General features: G+C 45.1%; 1 protein-coding gene and 1 long non-coding RNA gene across 3 annotated transcripts in view; one reads left to right on the top strand and one right to left on the bottom strand.

Annotated features, from left to right (window-relative positions):
• Positions 1 to 11819, bottom strand: part of FOXJ2 (forkhead box J2) — a 30852-nt gene extending 19033 nt beyond the window's left edge. Inside the window, exon 1 of one of the 2 annotated variants that reach the window (XM_035313100.1) lies at positions 11056 to 11819. The gene's annotated coding sequence lies outside the window, so the exon portion shown is untranslated. The remainder of the gene's footprint in view (positions 1 to 11055) is intronic. The other variant, XM_035313093.1, reaches the window with a different exon arrangement.
• LOC118158473 lies at positions 1451 to 25726 on the top strand. The gene is made up of 5 exons (XR_004746838.1): positions 1451 to 1604; positions 3053 to 3058; positions 3956 to 3961; positions 16887 to 16893; positions 25716 to 25726. It is a non-coding gene; the product is annotated as an uncharacterized LOC118158473 (long non-coding RNA).
• The last annotated feature ends 1037 nt before the right edge of the window (positions 25727 to 26763 follow it).

Here is a 26763-nt window from a genome sequence, read left to right as displayed (position 1 = left end):
AAACCCTAGTACAGAATACCTGTTAATAACCATTAATTCCCTCAGGACTAGTAACACTTCACTGCAGCGTTCTGGGAAAGCTACTGCCTTACTTTGAGTACCTACAGCTAACAAATTGAACCCCAGGTTGAAAACGTAAGCCAGCTTTCTGTCTATCAGATTGTACTATACCTGCTGCTGCACTGAAGAAATCTGCACTTTGCCTACCCTGCTGTTTTGCAAATGCTTGTTCTTAGCCAGTCAGCTCTTACCTTGTACCACTACTACTTATATATCAGGAACCGAAGAAATGTATGAAAAGTGAGGAACAACACTCTGAGGGGCATACTCTACGCAATCAATTAACATATGGACATCTGGATATCAGGAGGAGGTTCTTCTCCAAGAGGGTAGTTGCACACTGGAACAGGCTCCCCAGGGACGCAGTCACTGCACCAAGCCTGTCTGAATTCAAGAAGAAATTGGACTGTGCACTCAGTCACATGGTCTAAACTTCTGGGTAGACCTGTGCGGTGCCAGGAGTTGGACTGGATGATCCTTGTGGGTCCCTTCCAACTCAGGATATTCTATGGTTCTATGATAACATTTATAACCTGAAATATTCTCTAATGCAGGGCCCAAAGGCTGTCCATTCAGTAGAGTGAAGCAATGAATGCAACTACACTGTACCCAGCCTATAGCTAATGCATATTATTGTACAATAAATCTGTAGATTTACTTTCTAAATTTACTTTCACTGTTGCTTTATTTTTCTTCCTCCTGCTATTCTAATCAAATGAAACTGCTGGTGAAACATTCAAAGGAGACCCAACCTAATTTTTTCAACGTACACTTTGAGAAGGAAGATACACAAAACACAAACCAAGTAGTGAGACACGCTGCTGCAGAACACCTGTAAAAATAAGATCACTTCTATTTAGGTGCCTGAACCAGTGCTGACAGTATCCATCTAATATAGTCCGACATTAACCTTATTTCTGGGGTATTTGGCAAACAAATAAACATCATGAAAAAAAAAATAACAACTTGACCACTGAAACAGAAAGGTGAGCAAAATGCCAATTAGACTAAACTGCCTCAGAAACTAAGGAAGAAAGTAACACATGAGAATGCATGAGAAAATAGCTTTTACTTTGACCATAAAAAAATATATTGATGTACTTTATTAAGGTTATCAAGGAGCTGGAGATTATGAAGGGGCTGGAGCACCTCTCCTGTGAAGACAAGCTGAGGGAGTTGGGGTTGTTCAGCCTGGAGAAAAGAACACTCTGGGGAGACCTTATAGCAGCTTTCCAGTGCCTAAAGGGCTGGGGAGGGACTCTTTGTCAGGGGCTGTAGTGATAGGACAAGGGGGAATGGCTTTAAGCTAAAAGAGGGGAGATTTAGATTAGATTAAATAAAGAAATTCTTCACGCAGAGGGTGGTGAGGCCCAGGCACAGGCTGCCCAGAGAAGCTGTGGATGCTCCATCCCTTGAGGTGTTCAAGGCCAGGCTGGATGGGGCTGTGGGCAACCTGGTCTGGTGGGAGGTGTCCCTGCCCATGGCAGGGGGGTTGGAAATGGGTGGTCTTTAGAGTCTCTTCCAACACAAAACATTCTGTAACTGTTCATAAATGAAACTTTACCTGGAAGGACTGGCAGGGGTTGTGTTATTATATTAGCAGGCAAAAATAAAAGCATTGCAGTTAGGAAGTACACTTCTGTTTGCAGTACCATATAAAAGGAGGAAAAGCAGTCCCTGTGGCAAAGAGGTAACAGAAATCATCATACCCTAGAACCACCCTTCCCTTCTTTGGGAGCAGCATAACAAGCACAAAAAATAAACTACTACAATAATTAAACTAATAAGCTAATAATTTATTCCCAATAAATTACTGGACTGGAGGTGTGGTAATAGAGCGTACACAGTTCACACTAGTCATGAACTACAAAGGAAAAAAAAAAAGACTTCAACCAAAGGCAGTTACTATCATCTAAAAGCACGCAGCTAGGTGAATATGAACTGTCATACTCTGTGCCTGTCCATGTCACAGTTATCTGACCCTATGCCCCCCTAATCAAAACTATTTAGTGTGCAAGACTGAATGGCTTTGAGTGTTCAGTGCTTTTTCATGTAAAAGATTACAGGTAATACGATAATCAGGACATCCTGAAATTAAAATTTGCTAAAAGTTCCAACACAATACACTAAGATGGTGCTGAAACATCAGCATCAGAGGAAGATAAAAACTTTTGGATCACGTATAGCTCACTATAAATCAGTGAGCTAATTGTTTTCTTACAATTATATTGTTTTATACCTATGGTTTTCCTTTAACAAACAGAAATCTCAAGAAAATAAGGTTCATAATGACTCTGAGAGAAGGGAATAAAAATTAAAAAAAATGTTTTCATAATAGCTACCACTAAATGAATGTCAAAACAGTACAATTTTTTGAAATAAGACCTTTTGATTCCTTTTTTTTTTTTTGGAAAGATGCATGAGCATGGAATGATTTTATAGTTTGAATTTATTGAATGAACAGCCCTGACTGTGAATGTAGTCTTGGTACAACTGAAGCAAGAAAATTGGTAGCAACTTTAAAGTCACCAAAACCCATACGCTAGAAGTGCATAAGGATCCAATTCCTGAAGTTATTAAGTATTAGTTTTGTACAAAACCGGCAGAAAGATACAGTTTACAAAACTTGACCTGCATATTTAAACTTATCAATAGAGAGCATTACAGCCAACATCCAAAATATCATGTCAAGAGAAACAGTATCTTTACAGGCATTAAACAGATGTAGGATCAAACAGTTTCATCAAATTTTAATAGTAAGACCAGCTAGTCAAAAGACTTGTCATTTGCTATATAAACATGCCATAGAAATGCAGAGAAACACTAAGCAAACATTGCAGAAACCCCTCAGACAGTCTGAAGATGTGTTCAAAGTTAAGATTAGTGTGCTTATTTATGGTGCTGTGCAAATGAGAGTGGGGAATATGTAACACCTGTTAAAAGAAACAGCAAATGATATTGAGAATAGTGGCATGCTTAAAATACTTCTGAGCTAAAAGTTACTTTATTTGTAGTAAGACCATCATAAAGGATTTATCCTAAGAATAAGCCCAATGTCCCATTATTTTAAAAAAAGGTAAAGAGCAAACCAAGTAAATTTGAAGCAGCGCAATGAAAATACATCACCACAACAGAAGGATCTCTACAGCATCCCTCCACCTTCAGAACCACTACGCAACATCTTACCATTGGAAATAGGAGCACAATTCTAAACACATGCCAAGAAGGCAGGAGAAATCTCTGGCATTAACATTAAGAATATTAACAGAACAATTAGTCCTACACTGAAAAAGGTATTGGGTGTTGTTTTTGGAAATAGTTTAAATTTATGAGCACGTATCTGGAACGAAGGTTTCTCTTGAAAACCCAGAGGTCTGAGGTAGACAAACCATATTTAAGATAAGGTATTTTCCCCCAGCTTTATGGAAACACCTAGTTTGAAAAGAAGGATTTCAATTTTAGCTGCCTATCAGAATCATATCCCGCAGTAAAGCTTCAGTACAGGATATGCAAACACTGATATGACACACAGATTGTCTCTGAAATTAGAGACAATCAGAAGTAGATCAGCATGCAAAGTATCTTGTTCAGAAGATCTTCACATCATTGCAAAGATAGCTAGAAAAACCCAGGTTAAAAAAAAATGCAACATGCACTTGTAAATAAAAAATGTATTCTTATTCACATTAAAAAATGGATCTGTCAGTAAAAAATGAAAATCTGACTGCAAGTGGCCAGAACCTGTTCGCCAAAAGCTGAACCACTGAAGAAGACATCAGTCCATATGAATTCTGCAATAGCTGCTGAAACAAACCACAACCCACTCTGACCCTCTTGAGAAAATGGGTATCAAGCACCAACTTTGTATTGAATTCATAGAGAATAAGGAAACCAGTATCAAGTACAGATTAGTGGAATACCACCTGGCACAGCAAATGCTCCTAGAGTTGGGATTACCAAAGCACTGCAGAAAAACTTGTTAAAGAAGAGTTTGGAAGCAACGTACAGAAGAAATTTAAGTTGTAGATTGATCAGATGAATAATGTAACATTGTGTAAAGCTCACAAATTAGGTCTCAAGCACAACTTTAAGCACAATCCTTTTTCACTTTTTTGTTAGCTGTTAATTTCAACTAATGTGATTGAACAGTCTTCCAGGAGACATCTGACAGTCTCCAGCCAGATGCACAACTTTTAAAGATTTATAGCAAGTGTGAAAGTCAAAAGCATTCTGCATACCCCAGGAAACGGAATGGACACCCACTAATTCTTTCTTCTAGCTTAAAATGCTGTTATTGCTACTTGGCGTTCTGCATCCTACCTATAAGGTGCTACTTTCTGCGTGTCATCCTCAAACTAAACCTCCTGTTCAGCCTGTTGCAGAGTCATAAAGAAGCCATGTTCTTCCTCATGCACGCTTACCACAGTTACTACCTTGCTATTCTGAATAAATGTTTTCTGCTCCAACTCTGACCTTCCCAGTCTCCGAAATGTGTCTTTGCTTATGACTATCTTTATTTACTTTTGTAATCAGTCCCGTTCACAGAGGCAGCCTGGGAGAGGAGGATACATGTAATAACCCAGCTACATCTGAGTATCAGTAAGGCCTTTTGAATAATTTTCAAATATGTAAATAAGTAACCTCCAGTTTGTCTTGCCTCTATTGGCTGGCAATTTTCCTGTATGTATCAAGGTATGAGTCAGCTGAGGAAGAATGTGAAGGGATGATCACGCAAGAAATGGAAAAGCACAGTGTCATGCCTGTACTGCTGGAGAGCAAAGGACAATACAATAAAAGTCAGAAACAGATAGGGAAGAAACATAAATGTAGAAGGCCCCTCAGAGTAGGTACAGGAAGCTGTGACCTTACGTGGTGCATGATAGCCGATGGACAGAATTGAGGGGGAGGAGAGGTGGCAACATTCTGATTAAAAATGCCAGGAGGTTTCCTTTAGCAACTGTCTTTTTGACAAGACTCAGGGAAAGTAAGAGAATTGTCAGAGGCCAGGAAGAAGAGAGAGCAGTAGCTGAGATGGTAAGCAAAACAGAAAGCATAAGGGTTACCCAAAGAGGTAACTAAGAAAGAAGAAGCAGATTAAGGCCATGAAATTGGAGGACGAGGTCTTATATTGTAAGTGTAAAACAAGAATAGTGCGACTCAGAGAAAACCCATGTCCAACTACGGTCCAACTGTGGAAGATTGCAACAGAAGAAGGCAGGAAACAAAGGGAAATCTCAAGGGAGGTTTCTGGAGTTTCATCCTGGTCTCAGCGATTTTAAACTATCAGCAAATCATTTAAAAAAAAAAAAAAAAAAAAAAACACATTAAGGTGGTATGCTGAGATGCATAATGTAATATCACTGGCATGAAGAAAGTGAAAAAAAGCCAGGAGAGCATGCCAGAAGTGGGTCTGTATGTCTAACTTACGAAAAAATAAATGGAGGAAGGTAAATGGCCTAGTACAGAAGTAACTGAATAAATAACTAGAACAGCAGGAGGGAAACCAGGAAAATACAGACACAAAAGTCAAGGGAGGACAAGATTTCAAGACTGGGCATGATCAAGTGTCAAAAACAGCAGGGAAGCCAAGAAGGATGAAGATGGAATACAGACCCTGAGACCTGGCCAAGAAAAGGTCATTAGAGATCTTAGAAGGAGACTCTTCAAGGGAGTCAGAGTATCTATACTTAAGTCAACTTTAAAAACAATTCCAGGCTGCAGACATGGTACAGGATCTGTCACCCTTCAGTTTTGGCTTTGTGGGTCCTTCCATGGAACAAAAACAAACAGGGGCATCATGCTTTCACTGCTTCTCAATGCCAAGAAAAGCAGCATACAGAGGCTTTGAGTTCAATTTCACATTGCAATTAAGGTAATCAACAGGAAGAATTACACCAATAACAACCCCCAGCCTTTTTAAGTGTTTCTCATCCTCTTACTTTGGAACCCTTATAAAGGAACGATACCCTTTTCCAGTATAAATAGGAAGCTGTGCAAAGAGAAGCACACAGCGCAAGGTCAGCCAGCAGAGGAGCAGCAGAGCCACGCAGAGAACACCAGTCTCCCACACCAGTTTTCTTCTTTGAGACTTTGTCTGCTTTGTTCAGGTAGAGATAAAGAGAATTTCAGAGGTAATTAATAGTTTGTCCATTTTTGTCTGCAGGTTACTGATGGGGAGGGAGATTTATTTTTTTTTTACTTAATTTTTTTGGGGGGAACTGAGAATTCAGAAACTTTGCTCCTTTAACTTATGACATCAAGAAGTTCAGATTCCTCCCCAGTTATTCAGATTTGAACTTTTAACAGTATGTATATATTTCTCATAATCAGCCACAGCCTTTACACAGCAAAGAGCGTAAACAAAATTTGAATTGCTAATGTAAAAAAGAAAAAGCAAATACTTCTTCCTCCAGGTATAAAAGCTCTCACTCCTCACCTCTCCCTCATTACTCAGTCTCTGTTATACATTAGAATGGCCAAACAAAAACACACATTCCTTTATTTGTTGACTTCACATCAAGCAAACCGACCAGCTTAGAAAGATCAGATCAGAAATGAGGTACCGGGCCTTGCACAAATTGTTCACACCAATTCAAAACCTGATCCTGAGGTGCTGGGAGCAACCAGAGATTGTAATGCAAGGGGTTTTCATTCTAACCGAATAAAACCCAGCTTTTCCTGAAGAAAGGAAGGGGACAGCCAGGAAAGGAACACAGGAGACAAAGCACCATTCCCCAGCTTTGTTGACCTAGACATTTTCAGATGAACAAAGTTTCATTTATTTTATATTTGTATAAAAACATGCTTCGTGACATAAACTCTGACAAAAAAAAAAAAAAAAGAAAACTTAATCCGCAAGCATATAATCTAACAAAAGCCAAGAAGATTGAAATGCAGGTGCAGAAATAATGAGATCTGTGAAATGGGTTAAGAAAGGACGCCTGATAGTAAAGAAACTTTAAAAGGACATACGGAATGCTTGCTCTTTGAGGAGACAAGAAGTATTTTAGGCTTCTAGGACCACAAGACAGAATGACAAACAGACAGTAAGGAAAATGAGATGCAAAGAGCAGTACGGAGAGAACTGGGAGGAGTACTGGGGTGGAGGAGGAAGTGAAAGTAACGTGGATGTGGTGGAAACACGCTGGGCCTTAAAGGTGCAGGAGAAGAACCTGACTATGACATGAAGATAGGATGCCAGGGATGGGATTCAGCCAACAGTTCACAAGGTCAGCAACTAGCAGAATCTGTCTCTTCTGCTTTTACGGCACCAACTCACAGGTTCATATTAGGATGGGGTAGAGGATGGAGCAGGTCAAAGACTGAAGGATAAAACAACCGTCTGGTCCAAATATTGGCAAAGTACCACAGGTCACAACCGTAAACGGGTCCTAAACTCTGTTATGAGGTCTCTGAATTCTGAAACATTCCCTGAATTTCGCATGTTTCTTTTCAAATGTAAAATGAAAATTTTGCAATTCATGAATTGTGAAAACATACTGCAGCATGCTTGCCCTCTCTCAGTAACTTACGCTCACAGGATGCCTTTAAACATGGAAAATCTAAGGGCAGAGTAAAAGTATGCTATGGATTTCTGTGTTCATCTTATATACCTCGGAAGGAGGACACATCAATAGCACAATAGGTAGCAAGTATCAATATTAAATCCTACAAAGATGATAAGCATTTTGGAGTTGAACACAAACTGGATATTCTTGCTAAAATAATGAGTACAGAAGCCAGCAAAACAGGGGTTCCAATGGTTTTCTTTAGGCTTCAGAATTAACACAACTGGAGAATTCAGACATCTTGGAAATAACAATTTCAGGCTGTCCGTTAATCTGGATGCTACCCTCATTTTCAAAGTTGTCTTCCAGAAGTGCTAGAAACATTTTATTATTATTTAATTAAAGTTTCAATTCTGAAGCATCACACGGCAACAGCTTCTGCAAATGAAGCACCACAGAACACAGAGGGTTCTATTTTCAAGTCATTGGTTACAATTCCAAAGTTGGGAAAAGCAAATGGAAAAACCAGTCCAAAAGCATTTCATCTTCTGGTTGCTAATGACAGAGATGTAATTCCTGTCTGACAGCTGTGTAAAATGAGATAATCATCTCAGCCCTGCTCTTGAGGGACAGCTGTCCATATCACAGTTGCCATTAGCCATACTTCCTTTCTGACACTTGAAGAGCCAAAGATCCAGACTGTGATGCAGACCGAATCTCCCACTATAAAGGTCAGCTGAAATTTACAGGAGTACGTAGTAAGCACAGATACCAGTACCTCTGGGATAAGAAAAGACCTTCTTGAGAGACATCAGCATTCAGCTGTATTTTTGTTGAAAAAAAAAAAAAAATACTACTGTAGTGACAACCACATCTTGGACTGGGAAATGATATCCAAACTCCTTAAAAATCATTTATTCTGTTTCATTTGAAATTGTCTGACTCTTTATTCTACCCTAGACGCTTGCCTACAGAACCAGATTTCAAGATAAAACCAAGGAACTTATAAACCAAAGAACATATACTGAAACGTTAATATAACCTCCTAACCTTTCCGTAATTTAATCCTTTTGACATAACTCTCCAGACCTTCTCATTGCTTTTTACCTCTGGGCTTGACATATACTCAAGTTCTCAGATGAGAGTGGAGCACACACGGGGCAGAATCATACCGCTTCCACTTTAAAAGTCAACTTTTGGATTGATGAATGACCAAGCTTAAATTTACAAATCAATACACATGCATCTAAGTGTCTCCGTACACTGAAGACTTCATTGCTTCTGTTAAGTCAACTCTACATTCCTGGACACTTAGGAAAATTAGGCTATTTACTTAGGTACCTAAATGTGGTTTCAGAAGTCTAATTTTAGGTGTTCATGTTTAATATTCTTAACGTAAACTCTTAAAGAAATAGTACTTTCATTCAAATGCATCTATAAAGTACCTTGCACTTTTTATGAAGGTAATACTCTCCATTTTTCTTTCATGGATACTTCTGTATAAAATAAATGATGCAAAACAGCTGCAGTATTCCACCTCAGAGGAAGCTGCATTTTAGTCTGTGACAAACATTTGATGTAAATGCCAACATCACCACTGAAAACCTATGCTCCCAAAAGATTACCCCCTCCCTTGATTTTATCAGTATGTCATGGCTTTTGTATCGTTGTATTTTAGACTACAAGATCTTCAGAGCAGAGATTGTCTTAATTTTGTGTGTCTGAGTCAGCACCGAATGCACTGTCAGCAATTAACAAATAAATAGCCAACAATTATACTACAGCATATGAGTTGCAGCCCTGGATGTCTGTCGTGAAAAAAAGCTCTGATAAAAACTAAAAAACAAAACAAAACAAAAATAATAACCAAGGGAAATATATACGAATATATATATACACACACACGTAAAATAATCATTGTAGGAAAGCAAAATTTTGTAAGGCTGGCGTATATATTCTGTAAAGTGCCCTGGCATCCATCAGAGCCAAAAGCACTTGAAAAATGTCAAGTCATTACTGTGAGGATGGGGGCAGAGCAAGGTAAATTAACCTCTAAAGCATGAAAAGTAAGCTACCCCCTTGAATTTAACCTCTAGAGCATGAAAAGTCAGCTACCCCCTTGAATGTACAAAGGACAAAATGCCTCAGTTATCTCTTCTCCTGCACTAGATAACACTGTACTCAAAACAGGCTGATTGCATAACTGTAGGGCAACAGGTAGGAGGGCATCTAACAGTATGCTCTGAATATACATCACCTCTTGATTCAGCCTCCCCTTAGCAAGAAGGACCTTCTCAAGCTAAGGACAACTGTCAAAATTCTCTGCAGAAATCAGGAATCATTTTGGAGAAACCTGGGGGCATCTTCTGTCTGATCTTACTGGCCACGTTCTTCCCTCGGGGTCTCCCTGCTCACTGTTCACTGAAACGCACACTGCAAGGCTTCCTGTCCTGGTCAAGGGCCCTTTGATCTTGGATCTCCTCACTGCTGCCTCAATGGAGAGCACAAACAAGAGTATTTCAGGTGAGATACCCTTAGGTTTGATTCTTCTGCTACAGGAATCTGCTTTGCCTTCATTTGAAATGAAGTCCCCCTTGGACTCAATTTCTCAGGAAACCACGTTAGTGTCAGAATAGTCATCTGAGGCTGGAAATTAACCTCCTCGTCTACAGAAAGCAGCCAGCTTGGCTCATGAAGGCACCAGCATCACCATTCGCATGAGCCCAGTGTAAAACACGCACGAAGACTGGTAGCAACAGAATGGCTTCTTCTGACTTTGAGAGCAGGTCCCACTAGCGTTACCATGATTTTCATTCCTAGGCCCCTAAGCACAACAGGACCCACTCTCAAGGGCACTCGCACCAGCATTCATTCCACAGCCCCGAGGTACAGCAGGACACGCGCCTCTGAGTACTAGCACGGGGATCCGTGTGTTCAGATCCCAAGCACAGTAAGGTCTGCATCCCACGATGATTTTATTCCCGCCGTTATTTGCACAGGAGGGCACACAAGAACAACTGCCATTCCAGCCCATGGATGCATCCTTGGACACCAGCACTACACATCACCATCTGTGTCTCCTCAATACTTTTTGGCCAGTATTATCCTTCTCAATGACCCCTGAATGGCAGAAATTCACTCCACACCAGAGATGATAAGGGCTGTGCCTAAGAATAATACACCAGTGCAATAAAATAGAAGAGAAGGCAGCGAGGCTTCTTACAATTAATTAGAGTTAAGGTCTCCGATAAACTAAATAGCGAGGAAAAGAATCAGATCAATTACACATAGCGTATAAGATCGCTAAATGACAGAGATGGAGAAAGACAGACATAAGAAGGTTTGGAAAACGCTCAGAAACAAAAGGAGAGAAAAAAAAAATAACAGGAAAGTAGATACGGTGAGAGAAGAAACATGGAAAACAAAGATAGAAAGCAAAAGAGAAGGACAGATAGGAATAGGGAGGTGATATAATGCGGTCACTCACTCTGACTGGAAGATTCTTCTGGAGGGAGGTGGATTATCTTCAGTGCTGCTTTCTGGGGTGCTGCTCTTCACACTTCTCTGAGACCCATCCTCAGAATGTTGCTGTCAGTTATTCCAAGAGCTTCTTCAAGAAATATTTTGAGGGCGTGGGGATTGCAGATTAAATCAGAATCTTGAGTATTGTAACAACCTGCCTGGGACTGTCACCCCCCTAAAACTGCTGGCTTTATCCCTGGATGGAGATCCTCTCTCCCTTTTGGCAGGTAAATACTAAAGGAGTGTTCCCCTGGGAGACAGCCTTTTCTTCTCCTTGTCGCCTGTCAGATTGGGAAAATTGATCTCAAATAATCTCCCTACCTGGAAGTCTCTCTTCTCTTTCTTGTAGGTGCACCTTGTCCTTGGGGGTGGCAGGATCACTTTCTGTGAAGTAATTCTTGCTAATTCTGTAGGTATTATCAGGGATATCTCTCTTTTTCTTTCCCTGTAATCGGGAGGTGTGTCGTCTCTCCTTGCAGAGAATACTTGGAGAAAACCCTCTTGGGGTTAGGGATCAGGGGATCTTCCTTGGGATGAAGGAGGATCAGGTCAGTATTGCAAGTTACCTTTATCTCCAGTGGCTAAGAGCAACTGGAAAGGGGAAGAAGAGCATCTAAATTTGCCTGTGCTTTCTCTCCCTTGTTTTGCTTTCTCTGCCGTCTACCGAGCAGGTATAAATAATTAAAATTACTAGATAAGCATCTGGGGCTTCTGCTTATTTCTGTTTTGGGAACTGCCTCCCTTGGGCATACGGGGTTTCTTCTGTGGAGGCTCCCTGCTCACTACCTGCTCTGGGGAAGAGCTGGCTAAGGGCTGTCTCCTCTGCTTGGGGGAGGAATTTCCTCACCCGGGAGATACGCAGCAGGAGGTGAGGAGGTGCCAAGGGCTAGTCCTGCGACCCTCACAAACCGGGGGGCTGAGGATGCCTCTCCCCTAAATAAGCATGGAAGTTGCTCCAGGAGGCTCTTGCCCACCGCCTCGCGACAGCCTTCGGGGCTCGATTCCGGGCCCTCTGCCCGCCCCCGGCTGCTCAGCGGGCTCGGGGGCGAGCGCTAAGCCCCCCGCGGGCGGCTAGCGGGGACGGAAGGGGGCGAGGCGGGGGGGCGAGGGCCTGCCGGGGTGCCCCCCGCCGGCGCGGGGCTCCCTAGCGGGCTGCCTCCCTCCCGGCGGCGGCCGGCGGGGCGGCTCTCCGTGCCCCCGGCAGGCCGCGGGGGTCCCCCCACCCCAGCCGCCCGGAGCTCCGTCCCCGGCTTCCCCCCAGGCCCCAGCTCCTCTCGCCCGGGCCCGGCTACCGCGGGAGGCCGCGGCGGCCCGCGGGGCTGAGCGGCCGCCTCCGCCGCCGTCTGCCGGGCCTCGGCTTCGCTCCCGGGGGCTCCCCGGGCTCCGGTGCCGGGGCGGGGGGGGGTGGGGGCCCGGCCGGGCGGCGCTGAGTCCCTCCAGGCCCCGCCGCTCCCGCGACTGCTGCTCCTGGCTGCGGCTCCGCTGCAGGCCCCGGCTCCTCCCCGGCCGCCGCTCCACCTCCTCCGGCTCCCCCCCGGCCGCGGCCGCCCCCGCCTCCGCGGCTTAAGGAGGCGCCGGCAGGCGGGGAGCGGGCTGCGGGCCCAGGCCCGGGGGGCGCGGCGGGGAGAGCGCCCGGGGAGGCCCGAGGGCGAGCCGGCAGCAGGCCCGCCCCCCGCCGGGCACCGCTCCCAAATGGCCGCCCGCCGCCCCGGCCCGGCCCGGCGTCCTACCTGCCGCGTCGGCGCCGCGCTCTGCCCCGCCACACAGCCGCCCTGCCCCAGCCCCCCACCGCCCGTCCAGGTCCCTGTCCCCGCTGATCCTGCGGCGTGCGTTTGTCCGTAACCTGCTGCAGTAACGTCCCCAGATCTTAAAAGGCGTTTCCCCCGTAGTCCTGTAACTGTCCCCCTAACGTGTTATAATCGGCTGAGTGCATGTTCATGGTGTCAGAACACGAAAGGGGCTGCCCAGCGAAGTGAATCAGATAATGGATCAAATACTCCAAAACGTGCATGGGAGAAGGAAGAGCCACCATGTGACAACCCCTGAATCTAAGGCCAGTGCTGTAGGCTGGCCACTACTGCATGGAAATCTGAAATGCACAAACATGGAATACCCTGCCAGTCACCTGGAGGACTCCCTGGCTTTGATAATCTCTTCTTTCCATGGCTAGCCTTATATTTGCATCCCTCCAAACAGTAACACTGCTATGAAACTTGGAGCTCAGGACATGAAATACACCGGGGGGAAATACATTTATTTTCTGAGTAAATTTCTTATTTTTTTCTTCTGTGAACTGTAATATGAAAACTGTTCTGATGGCTCAGCAGCTGTTGTAAGACCTGCTACTTTTGCAGGGCTTAGTTTTTTCCGTGTATCTACCAGAGACCCTGCATTCCTTCAACAGGTCAAAATCTGTGCCAAGCACCCATGCCTTAATTTCAGGAGGTACCAAGAATTAACACTCAATGTCCGCTCTCTCAGAGTTTATGCCCTCTTCTCCCAAACCAAACCTGCTTCTACGCCAGCAGCTCTGGCAGGAGCTCTTCTCCCTGTGCTATTATCTACTCTTCCCTCCGTCAAGGATGATCTCCTGTCCCTTTACACGTATTATTCTCTTCTTACAGATCCCATTACAGTGTTCCCACTCATTACCAAGGGTCAACATCCACATCTTCGCCCTCACCTCTGTAGGCCATGGCAGAGCTCTGTCCCATTCTCGTTGTTCCCCAGTCTTGCTTCAGATAAGCACCTCAGCTCCTACTCCCTTGGCTTTCTACCTCTCCTTAGGATTTCTCTTTGGGGTAGGTGGTCTTTGTTCTCCCTGCTACTCCCATACCAAGTCCTTCAGTCCCCCTCTTGTTAGGATTTGTGTGCATAGGCTCATCACTCTGCTGAGAGACGTGACAGGAGCATCGTTACGTGATACCACCAGTGAGTGGTATCTGCACGTGGTTTGATCTACAGCCAACCGCAGAAGCGTTGGAAAACTGCAGTTGGACTCAACATGGTATCCCATGCGTATTCCCCGTTTATTTTTCCTGTTTGTGTCCACTGTCTTCTCCCACAAGTTAATGTCTGAAATATTCTCTGTTTTCACAGACAAAAATGATCTATTGTAATTAACTTACTCTGCTACTTGAAATGACATAAATATAAAAATGCTATTAAATACAAAAATGGGCTTCGAGGGGCAGCGATGTGTTGCAGAAACATGGAAGATAATGGATCGTGACCCCATTGTCACGTTCAGTATTCTGAGAACAGAAAGACCCATCCCAAAGCCTCTGCAAGCCAAGCAGAAGATAGGGGATAGCAGATGGGGACATGAAAAAAGAGTAAACTAGTCATCATGCGACTTATTTTTACATTACGTTCAATATATTTCATCCTTCTCCCAGGTTTTCAAGATGCCACTGGTTCTGTACATGACTGAATTGTCAGTGCTTATTTAGGGAAAGCTATGAATTTTGACAGATGGGTAGGGGGCAGCTGGGGCTTCTGGTATCCAGGAAGGTGTAGGAGGTGGCTTTGTTTTTTGGCAGTTAGGACAGCGAAACCCGTGGCATTTGGGAAGGGATTCTGCCACATCCTGACTAAAGGTTTGTTCCTTCTGTGTAACAAGCACGCGTCTCAGCAATCCAGCATAACGTACGGATATCCTGACATATTTATTTTTCCCTTAAATCTCCTTAATTTCCTGTTGTTGGTTTTTTTTCCGCAAAATGACATCTTTATTTCTTACACAGGGAAATACTCGACGTGTCTGTGTTTAGGTACGTATATACAAGTTTATTTTTCTTACCAGTGTTACATGCCCTGAACCATGCAAGTATTTTTGGGGTACTTTCTGAGCACTTTTTGAGCACTACCGTGTAACGATGCACAAGACAAGTCAGAGTCCAGCGCCGGGGGTTTAACACAGAGCGCTGTAATCCCGTGCCGATGACCCCGGCTGCTACAGAAACCTGCCGGCCGCCCAGCCCCCCCGACGAGCACGCAGCGGCCCCGCTCTTCTCTCGGCCCCCGCCCTCGAGGCTCGGCCCCACCCCCGGCCCCTCCTGGGCCTGCCCCTCCGCGGCGCCACCTTAAGAGCGCGCGGAGCCGCCGCTGGCAGCCCCCAGCGGTCCCTCCCCGCCCCGTGCTGCGGCCCGCCCGGGAACGTGCGCTGCGGCTGCGGAGCCCGGCCCGGCCCGGCCCGGCCGTCTGAGGGGAGCGTCGGGGGCGCGCGGCGCGTGCCCCGCGCCCCGCTCCTCGCGCGCGCCCGCTGGCGCCTTCGTTCCTCAGCGCGCACCCATGGCAGGCGGGGCGAGGCCGGCCGCAGGTCGGCCCTGATTGGCTCGCGCGGCTATCCCGGAGCTGCTATTGGCCGGCTGGCGCTGTCAGTCAAGTGACTCACACAGGGCCGCGCGGACGCCTGCAAGAGAGAGGCGGGCGGCGGGGAGGTCACTTCCTGTCCGCGGCCTGCGGCTTCCGGTCCAGGCCTGGCACTCGGGGCGGGTCCGGCCGGCTTGCGGGAGGCGGCGCGCGCATGCGCCGAAGGGTGGTTGCGCGTCCCCCTCCCCTTTGCTCACGTCACGGCGGGACGGTGGCCGGCCGGGGGGGAGGGGCGGGGCGCGGAGGCGCAGCCCTGTCAGCGGGGGTGGGAGCGGGCCGTGGGGGGGGGGGGGGGGGGCTGCGCTTCTGATAGAGGAGATCCTTTTCAAAAGCAGGAAAGTCCCAGCCGTGATTTCTCGGCGATGGGAGGTTTGTTCTTTTTCTCCGAGCCCGGCGTTGCAGGCTCCATGGCATTGCCCGAGGCTGTTGCAGTCACTATTCAGGCCACGGCTGCGCTTTAACGTGCTTTGAAGCAGTAGTCCCGTGAGCTGCAGAACTAACAAGGGCTGGCTCCTTATCAGTTGTGGTCTCCTAATTGGATCCTTTCATGCCTGATAAGGGACACTGAAGCTTTTCCCCTAGCTGGTGCGTTTGTAATGTCTCTTTTCATTCTGGTTCTCCTACGCCTTTCAAATTTTCAGTTTGCACCATGACCTTTCCTTCTGCAAGGACGCAAATAAAGTCTTTCTGACGTGTTTGGTCTCTTATTTTTGTGAACCCTGTAGGAATTCTCTACTTTTTAGATCTCTGCACGTGGCCTCTCCTCCTTCCTGTAGCTTTATAGCCCAGGTTTAAACCCGGGTGACCAGCTTTTCCCTCAGTCCTTCAGACAGGTGTGGTGGCTGTAGGTAGGTACCAGGGCACGGCTCATTCCCAAGGATCGTGAGCAGGAGATTCTCATTTGCCCGAGGCCAAATGCCCTATTTGAAAGAAAGACATGGCAGATTATCTTAGGTAAAATTTGTTATTACCCGCCTCTGTATTTGGAGGTGGATACTTCTTTAAGGCTTGGTGGTGTTGAAGCTCTATGTGAATGATTATTCACAGAGACAAAATAAGTGGATTATAAACACTGGTCTTTACGACATTCCCTCAATATATGGGAGATACCAGCGAGATTCTATGAGATCCAAAGTGACAAGTACTCGATTAAAAAATAACTAATTGTTCAGAGCGTGGTATCTCTGACAGAAAGCAATGTGAGGAGAGGAGTTGGACTCCTGATCTCCCACCAGCGGGGGAGATTGTTTTATCTGGGACATGCTTTGTCTCCTGCGCCCCTTCCTATGGGTTCCCTGTGGTTTAGGAGTGCTCTGAATGGGCCTTCTGGTCAGATTGGCTGGGGAAAACCATGCTTAGGAATCTCGTTCCGAAGCTTCAACTCAAGCTGAAAAGCTTGGAGGGTGAAGTCAGATCTGACAGAGTCAGCGTTACAGTTAAGTGATGCTTAAATGTAAGTGATGAATTACTGGAGAAGCTTTCCCAGGAAGAGAGAAGTTGCAGGCATGTCAGTGAATGAACTGAATGTATTCAACATTCATTTTCAATTCATACGGTTTTTCCTTCAGTGTGAAACATCTAAAAAGAAATCCATGAGAAAATATTTCCATGATAATTGCACTTTACTGAATCACAAGGTTTACTAAGTGATACTACTTAGCTAAGACTTATGAAGTACTCACAAGTGAGACATTTCAGTAGTTAAGCAAACTGATAACGAATAGCAGATTCTTGAGCCCAAAAGCCCGCTGATCTATGGTTACAGATGTTATGTTACTATGGACTCAATGAATATATAGGAAAGTTACAAAGTGATTTTCCTCTGAAAAGCTGTGCGTAAAAAGGTACCTTCTTACTCGGCAGTTAAGGTGCTTAGGTGTGTTTTGACTAATCTTCTGACTTGAGTGACTGAAATAATTTTTACTGGTTTTCTTGCTTGTTAGCCCTGCACAATTAAAATAGCTCTGAGAGAGGAAGCTGGATACTGCTCCTGCCTGTATTGAATCAACAGAATTGTATTCTAAGTTTAAGTTAGTTAGAATGAACAAACCAAAAGATCAGTTAGTAGCTGTCCTTAGAGGAACCCCTGTTTTGCGTATGAAACTTTTGGTCTTCATATTCGGCAATGGCGCCAAGGAAGATAAGCCATGGTCTCACATCCCAGGACTGGCAGCTAGAAAAGCTCAGTCTGCCTGTAAGTGTGGACAGAGGTTGATGTGAAGCAGTGAATGTAGGACCTCTTCAAGTCACTTTTCAAAGAGCCCCTACATTTCACAAACACTGAATCGCAGTGAGGCTGACTAACTGTCTACCACTTCAAAAGCAGACGGTGTGAAAATGCAGACAGGATACAAAGTTTGATCGCAACAGCTCACACTAATGAGCAGTTCGCGCTGTTGCATCCTGACTGAGAACCAGGCATCAGAGTTAATAGTGAAAGATTAAAATCCTTAGAAGTGCTGCACATACATATAATATCAGGCATAATAACAGTCTTGGATGACAAGCATCTCTGTGGATCAAAAGAAAAGTAGGATACCTGAGTGACTTAAGTTATAATTTCTGAGAAACCCGGAGTCACGCAAGAGAGTCTTCAAAATTTACAGTAGACAGAAGCTTGAATTTGCAGCACGTAATAATTAGGACGGAAGCTGGAATAGGGAGTTGAAGTGCAAACAATGAAATGAATGAAAGGGATAAATGAGAGTCTTTCAGTGGGTGAGAATCAGGAAGTCTGTGAAAGAATTAGTGGATGTGTTGGATCAGGGGAGGTTAAAGAGAACAATTAAGAAAAACTTTGTTTTTTCATATCCAACTCCAATTCTGAGGATGTAGGAGACTTTTTATATTATTGTCTTGCAATGCTACACCATCCTGTTCATCGTGATAGTGAAAAGGGATTACTAACACAGGTCACTTTTTGTTTCATATTTGAATTCGTGGACTTGGCATAAATAAAAAGAACATTCAGATGAAATTTGCTGATAGCACAAGGACAGAATGATCAGGGTTTTACAAAAGCATACTGAAAGACCTCTGAAATTTGGATGAAATGAGATCTTGCATAAGATTCACATATGCAAAATTTAGTGCCAAGAATTACTTTTTTTTTTTTTTTTTTTTTTTTTTTTTACCCATGGGAACTCACCAATTGGAAATGGGACAGGAGGAGAAGAGGAACCAAAGGAAAAGTAATATTGCACCAGTACAGGTGAAATCTCATATTAATATTGTGAATAATTTTGATTAGTCATTCTCAGCAAAAACTCTTTCAAACAGAAGCAGGTGTAAGAACAGCTTCTAGGATTTCCTGTGGACGATGATCCTACCAGTAGCGTTCTGGCTTAAAAATCTCACCTAGTAAAACAAAGCCTTGGAAATATGCTGATGACTGGCTAAAAACACGCATGACAGTAAGCAACAGGTAGGAAAAAAGAGCTCTCAAGGGGAAGGATACTACTAATTTAAGAATAAATAGGTATAGCATGGCCAAAGTTGAACTGTAGAAAGAAAAATCCAACATTAAGAAGGGACTTTCCAAAATGGCCTTCCCTAGATTGTGGGAGCAAAAATCCTAAAAAGAATTTAAGCACTGCAGGGCAAGATGAAAATTGTCTTTAAACAAGGACTGTACTATAGGCAGCATGCAAGGGACAATTAAACAATTCATTTTCATCATGGTAAAATGTTAAGAGCAAAATGTTTTAAGGATCCACCCTGTGTTCTTGTGAATTTATTAACCATGTGGAAGGAGAAGGGAAAAATGAACAGTGAAGCAACAACCTCTGCAGAAGACAAAGTAATTCAGAACAGCAGTATGAGAGCAGATTCTGGAAGACTTGAGTCAGACCTGAATGAGGAACATGACCGGACATCACAATAGAAAATGAAATTCAACGTCAACAGTGCAATGGCAAGGGGAACATTCAGAGTGAGGTTACCCCTTCAAGGTTTTAAATTAGCTGTATAATGATAGCCATGAGATTTCAGCACCAGTGTGGACAATCTTGTCTGAATGCTCTGTGGCAGATGCATGTCTGGCCTTAAATGTGAGGTTTTGGGAAATGGTGATGTGAATGATTAAGGCATGTAAAAACTCTCTGAGAGAGGTTAGAAAAACTGAGGTTGCTGTTTTGTAAAGGAGAGATATAAAAGTGTCCAGACAATTTATAAAGTAATTACTAGAGCAGGAAAAGTAAACTTGAGAACTTCTGTTCTTCCTGTATCACAGTATGAGAACGAAGTGACCATTCAGTGAAACTGAGGAGTGAAAATGGGGTAATGCTTTTCCACGTCATGAAATTACACTGATGAATTGATTGCTGAAGGAAGTGGTTGAGCCAAGCGGCTTCCAGAAAGAACTGAACGTATAGCTCTCATGAGTATCTTGAGGAAATGAAAATACATATAGGAAAGGGGTATTGGATACAGTTCTGTCCACGTGAGCTGTTGAGAGCTTGTGAACATCCTGGCTGAGGATGCTGAAGTATGTGGTACGTGACTGATGCCCAGGAGTAATGAATGATGTCCCAGAGGTGTGTGAGTCACACTGAAACACATCTGTATTTAAAGCGAAGGCACAGTGGTTGAGAAAGGGCAGAATAATGTTTCATTTCATGGACTGGCACCTGCTGTCCTACTCTTCCACTCAGACTAAGGTGGTAGAGTGGAAACCGGAAATGAAAATAACCATTTAACTTGAACTCAGTTCAGTTTATTCTCTGAACTATTAATTTTCTTATCAGTCCGCACTTGAGAGGACAACATATGCCTTCAAGTGGGGTTACTACTTGTTAGACATTGTCCTAATTGCAGGGTTGCTTTTTTGACAAGAGTTCTATTTATGTTGTGCAATTGGCAGTTTGCAGAAACAGTCAGCATAAGATGCCCGTGTGTCTGAGGAACCAGCAACTGGGTAACTGTATTCTTTCTTATACACAGTCAGAAGACTTCTGTCTCAAACAGAATGATTTTATTTTATTTTTTAAAAAAGGGATATTTACTAATGCCCGTATAAGGATCTCAAAGGATTTTCAAATAACTGATATCTGATATCCAGAAGATGCTGCTCTCTCCTTAAGGAGTCCACGTCCATGTACTCCATGATAATGCACTCCGTGGCAATGCACTTGACTTATTAATGTCTCCAGTAACCTGGATCCTGAAAACTATGAAGAGGCCTTGATTTTATAAAAGCAATGCAGACAAAAAATAAAATAAAATAAAATAATAAAAAAAAAGGTGAATAAACTTGGCTAAGTCATCATAATGCATTGCAATCAAGCATTACATGTAGAGACATGCTAGTGAAAGAAGAATTTGGACCTAAACTGCATTAGTCCCTTGCCCCGTTTGATTTTGGTACCATGCAGAGATGCTGCAGTAATTGGAAGGTATGAAAAGTGAACAAAGTGTTTATGAATTGGCTCAGATCCCACTCTGAGAAAAAGGCTGTGTCTGTGCCAGTAATTTAAACAAGACTGTTCTCTGGTTCTGAGGCCAACAGTATGGCCAGAAGTGGCCATACTGTTAAACTCTTACCCTCCATGACTGTCTGTGTGCAGGCTTCCCTCTGGAAATGGTCCTTGCTATGTGCTGACTCCTAAACTGTGAACAGAATTGTCTAGAAGATTGCTAGTTGGCTGCCAAAAATAACAATAAAATAAAAATAATTGAATTTCACTGCTGGGGATCACTCCCAGTCACCATTTCATTTACTAGTGTGGATATCTACCCAAATAATGTCTGTCACAAGATAGCTTGGACTGAATGAATATCCACCCCAGCCTCAGTTGTACAAAATCATGAGTACACTTGGAAAAATCCTTTGTCTATGAAGTTCCTAGGGACTCCTCTGCCTTTCAAACCCATGTGACCCATTGCTGTCACCCTGTGGTGGGATGAGGTTGCTTTGTTCTGGAGCAAAGCAGTAGGTTGGTTGGTCAGTCAGTTTCTCTGGGGCTGCCTAGGTTTGTGATGCCTGTGGAATTAAGGGTTTAACTCAGGATGGCTAAGGACTCCTTCGAGCTGAGTGCCTCTCTCTGATCTTTGGTCCATTGTGCATGCACTGGACTGAATGCGAAGCTGAAAGATGTAGTGCTAGAGAGCTGGATGAGAAAATCACTGCTTAGTTATGAGTCCCTCAGACTCTCAGCCTTCTGTCTTCCCAGTGGAGGTCAGTACTGATGTAGAGAATAAAAAAATAAATTACTAAAGTGAAGGATGTTTTCAACTGCACCAGGACTTTTCCAACTGATCCCTGCTGGAGATGGGAACGCTGCACTGCAGGGCTCCTTCCAGGGGCCACGCTGAGGGTTACAGCATGGCCAAAGATCCCCGTACAGTCCCAGTGCTGCTGCTTTATTGCTGTGAGTGCAGCTTCTGCTGACTGAACTCCCTGGGGTCTACGTAAACTGTGAGATGGGGCTAGTGATCGCTGCACCTCGGTGGTCAATTTCACGTGGGGCAGAAACCGATGCTGGAGCACCAGCATCCACACGGAGTTGGAGAGCGGCTTGCTGCTCCTCAAATTTCATGGGCTGGGTTACTGGGAGTGACACGATGTCATGAGTCACCCCTGCCTTTGGGAACGCTGGAATGGGAAATTCATCAGGTACTCTGTGCCTGAGTGGTAAATCGGTTTGCTAGAGTTCGGGCAAGATGGTCACAAGGCTGGGTTTTCACACAGGCAGAAGTGGCTGAGCTGGTGCAAGGAACAGGCAGGAACAAGGCTGGCATGGAAGGGAGGCACAAAGGCAGGGCTTGAGCAATAAGTTCTGCATAGCTGGGAGCAAACACTGATGGAGAACTACTGTCAAATGCCATCAAGATGCCCTCCCTCTGAATTGTCTGCACAGTTCTGGGATCTGGTCCCATCCTGAAATGGAAAGGGAATTATTCTATACTGAAATATAAGGAGATGAGAAGAGGGTGATTTTTTTATTATTATTTTTTTTCTCTCTCTCTTTTATTCTACAATTTAAGCCAGGCTCAACCAGAAAGCACAACAGTACCCATGAAAGGAGCACACGTGAGCAAACCACCTGATGTGAGATTCCTGCATTCTGTGAGACATCTGCCACTAAGCCAGAGATGGAGCCCTGAGCCAGACACAGAGTCTGAAGATGGATGGTGGGTTTTGAGTTCCTTGGTAAGCAGGGGCACAGTCCTATAAATCCTGTTGATTTCTGCAGCAGGCAGATGGGGTTGGTAATTTTACGTTCATTAACTGACCCACTGTGGATGACTCATTCAGCAGCTCTCAGGAATGAAGTGAATCCTTCTAATTTAGGGCCAGCTAAACCACAAGTTTCAGAAGTTAGGAGGGACTCTTGACTGCAGCACATGAAGTAGTCAAGACAATTGCCAGCGTTTAATTGAGAGCTATGGAGAAGACTTGCAATGGCATGTATTACTAGAAATCTAATAACACGAGATTAAATAATAAATGAAGAAATGATCCAACAACACCAGCATACTCCCCTCTAACATGAAAAACTTTTGATGTGGCAGGAATAAGGGCCTGTGGGATAAACAGAGACGAGTAAGCACCTCTCAGTGAATGGCAGGGGCGGGGATCTTGGTATTTATTTATTTATTTCCAAGTGCTCGTCAGGTATCCACCAGATGGCAACAGAAAGCCATTTTTTACACGTCGGGCTGCTGCAAGGAGACTCACTGAATTCCATCCGCTTTCCTGTCTGGAAGATTTACAGGGCTGCAAAGCCTGCACTGCTGCCAAACAGAGACAGAGGCAGAGAGAGAAAGGAAAAAGCCTAGACGAAAAGCCAACGCGATTTTGTCATCTCTAGGCATGCCTGTGCTGGCTTTTTACTGAGTCGGCTTGGGTGGCTGAGGACGGTGAAGAAGCGGTGTCTGGCAAGCTGAATCTTCCCTGGGAAGCTGCGGTGGGTCGGTGCAGCCTGTTGTGCAGCCTGCGTGGTGCTGCCCTCGCTCGTGACTGAGCATAGCGTGCACACGCCAGCCCACGCCGCCATCAGCCGCCACTGCTGGCTGTGCAGATGTATTCTCGGTGACCCAGAAACAAAAATAGCTGCGGGTGGATTCAGGACAGGCACTGAGGTGGATGGTCAGGCTCCGGGAGAGACCCTGGGCAGTGCTGTAGATGGGAGCAATGCAGGCTGGCTGGGGGGCGTTTGCGGAGCTGCCTGGGAGCCCAGTGCCGCAGGTTTTATCCTCTCAGCAAAACTCATTTTCTCTGGCTGCCTCCGTCATATTTTGACCTCAGATGGCCTGAGCTCTGCTGCCATGGGAACCGCTTGCTCTTCGTGCCGTACCGCTGGCTTACTGTCTGTGGCAAGCAGTGAGCTGCCAGTCAAGCACTGCGATAAATCACCCACGCCTTCTGCGGCCTCTGCTGCTCAGCAGCAGGTGGTCCTGGCATGTCCCTGCTCCCCCTGTTTTGCAACAGGTCCTTCTGAGCAGAAGTGCTGCCAGATCTTAGCCCCATCCCCAAGCAGAAAAGCATTGTTTAGCGGCTGAGGAGGGCGGCCCGCGGGTCCCCAGGGACAAGAGGCGCATCACAATCCCCTGCCTCACAATCTGCCCCGTTCGGAGGCAGAGGGCTGCGGGCAGCTGGGTGACCTCTGGCATCGGAAACCTTAAAAATGGCTCTCTCTTGCCCGGGACTGGCCGAGGTGAGTTTGCAGGGGAGGGAGGGAGGGCATCTCTGCCCGGCGGTCCTGCAGGCGTGCAGGGAGAGCAGGGGGGAAGGAGGGAGGCAGAGGCAGGGGGAGCGGGGAGCAGCCCCCCCCCCGGGGCCGCAGGGGGAGACCCCGGTTCAAGAAGAGCGGCTGCAGGCCTGCCGTGGGGATATCCGCCGCCGGTGGGGAGCGGGATCGTGCGGAAACGCCTGCCGAGATTAAAGCAGGCCTGAAAACCCGCCTAGAGCACGTCGATAAAAGCAGGGCAGAGGAAGTGCTCAGTTAAGAAATAAAAATGATAATAAAGAATCTAGAGATCGGATCCTAAGGAAAAATGGGACTTGACTGTGAGCCCACCGTCCTACAAGCACAGGAAGGAAATCCAGACTCCCTCCGATACACATGCAGTGGACACATGACGCACGCTGTAGATCCCCTGGGGAAAAAAAAAAAAAAAAAAAGGAAAACAGGCTCTGCTGTAGCCAAATCATAGCGCCTTCTGTATTGCACTGTCAACAGAAAAGCTGTAGGAAATTTTACAGAGCCATGCAGTTCTCGGGAGTAGGCCAAGAAGTTCTTCATGTGTGTTAAACCAAGGTCATGCATCAGTATTTTTTAAGCACAAAAGGATGCAGCAAAACATCTTTTTTTTTTTCCATGCTGTTTAACATGCTATGAACACATGCCTCCACGTTGTTTTGTAAATGGTGTAGCCTTTCAGGGCTTGTGCTCATCATTTCGTCGTAGCTTCTGCCGCCTTTTAACAGCAGTGAGAAAGAAAACCCAGACCACTGGAGGAATCTGTTAAGTGCCATAAGGAGATGATAATGCTGTCGAATATTAATATATTAATGTATCAATACATCAGCATGTTAATATATTAATATATACATGCATGTTGTTAATATATTAGTATACTATTTTACATATTTAAATGCACTGTAATATATTAATATGTCGATATATCGATGTATTAATATGCATTTAAAGGCATAAAAGGGCTACAAATTTAACAGATTTGGTGTGTTGATGCCAAGGATAACTAGTAACACAAACCAAACATCTAGAACTTGGCTATTAATTCCGCCAGTAGTTCAGCCATTCTCAGCCTTAGACGAGAACTCTGTGGCTCAGCTAAGAGCGACATTTCTGGGGGCCCCCGGGGACCCGTCGCTCCCTGCCGGTTCCCCCCAGGCAGTGGCCAGCAGAGGAGAGTGTTGGAGTGGTTGGTGCCCCTCGTGCAATCCAGTTTTTGCTTCCACCTGCCCTCTCCTAGATACCAAAGTCAGCACTGCAACCTTTTGCTTTTATGCTTTAACTCCAAGTTATTTTCTAGTCACAGAATCACTGAACTAGGGTTGCAAGGGACCCTAAAGACCATCCAGTTCCAACCCCCCTGCCAAGGGCAGGGACACCTCCCACCAGACCAGGTTGCTCAAATCCCCATCCAACCTGGCCTTGAACACTTCCAAGGATGTGCTCCCAGATCCTGGCCTCACCTAAGCCATATCTAAGGCCCCAAACAAGTCCTTTGTTTCTTTCTTTCTCTCTCTTGTCTTTGAGGAAGGAGTGATAAACTCCCAACGAGAAACAAGCAAATATCAACATGAACACGTAAGAAGAGAAAGTACAAAATGAGAAAGACCATGGGATTTTTCTGAGAATGGCTAAAAAATATGCTGTGGGTAGCAGAGTCTGAAGGGGAAAAACAAAGAGTTGTGTGCTGTTTGGGGTGATGGAGAAATTGTAGAAAAGAGCCTCCTTAGGGAAGAAAGGAAGGAAAAAGAGATGGGTTCCAAATGACAAATACCAGAACAAAACTGAGACCCTTGGAAACAATGAGTCAGAAACTGCGAGAAACTGAGAGAGCTGCAAAGAAACTTAACTTTCTTGCCTAGATTAGGAATTAAAGTGTACCTTTTAGATTCTAACGATCCACTTAACATTTCTTAAAACCAGTCTGCTGTGTCTACATTAGACTGGTAAAAATCAGAAACATATTATGGCTTCTGTTGGAAGGGACCTTAAAGATTACCTAGTTCCAGCCTCTCTGCCATGGGCAGGGACAACTCCCACCAGACCAGGTTGCTCAAAGCCCCATCCAGCCTGGCCTTGAAACCTTCCAGGGATGGGGCATCCTCAGCTCCTCTGGGCAAAATAGCTGGGTTATCCTGGGTGGCTAACATCACACCTTAACCTCAGTCTAGATTAAGCCAGGAGGGAGAAGGTGAAAAAAAGGAGACTGAAGAGGAGAAAGATGATGGCGAAAAAATGATGCAGAAGGAAATGGCTGCGTACACAAGGGAGACATACAATGCACAAGGGAATGAATGCAGGGGCTGGGTAATGCTGTGCACAGACCACAGCACAATGCTTAAGGATGAAAGGGGACCTGTTACAGGAAAGTGAGCACAGGGAGGGTTCATGGGCATGAGGGGAGAAGGGGAGGCTGGTGGATCCAATTGCACATTTCCATGATGTTACTTGTCTTGGAGCTTTGGCTAAAGAAATGCTAAAGTAGAGGAGGACAGAAGAAGGGCCAGGGATTTCAGTTGCTGTGCAGGTGGGAAACAGAGGATAATGGGATCACAGAAACAGAAAGTCTGAAATCCACTTCCAGGTCTGGCATGACTGAT

This window comes from Oxyura jamaicensis, chromosome 1, assembly GCF_011077185.1.
Source record: "Oxyura jamaicensis isolate SHBP4307 breed ruddy duck chromosome 1, BPBGC_Ojam_1.0, whole genome shotgun sequence".
NCBI classification, from domain to species: Eukaryota; Metazoa; Chordata; class Aves; order Anseriformes; family Anatidae; genus Oxyura; species Oxyura jamaicensis.
This window is presented reverse-complemented; position numbering and strand designations above follow the sequence as displayed.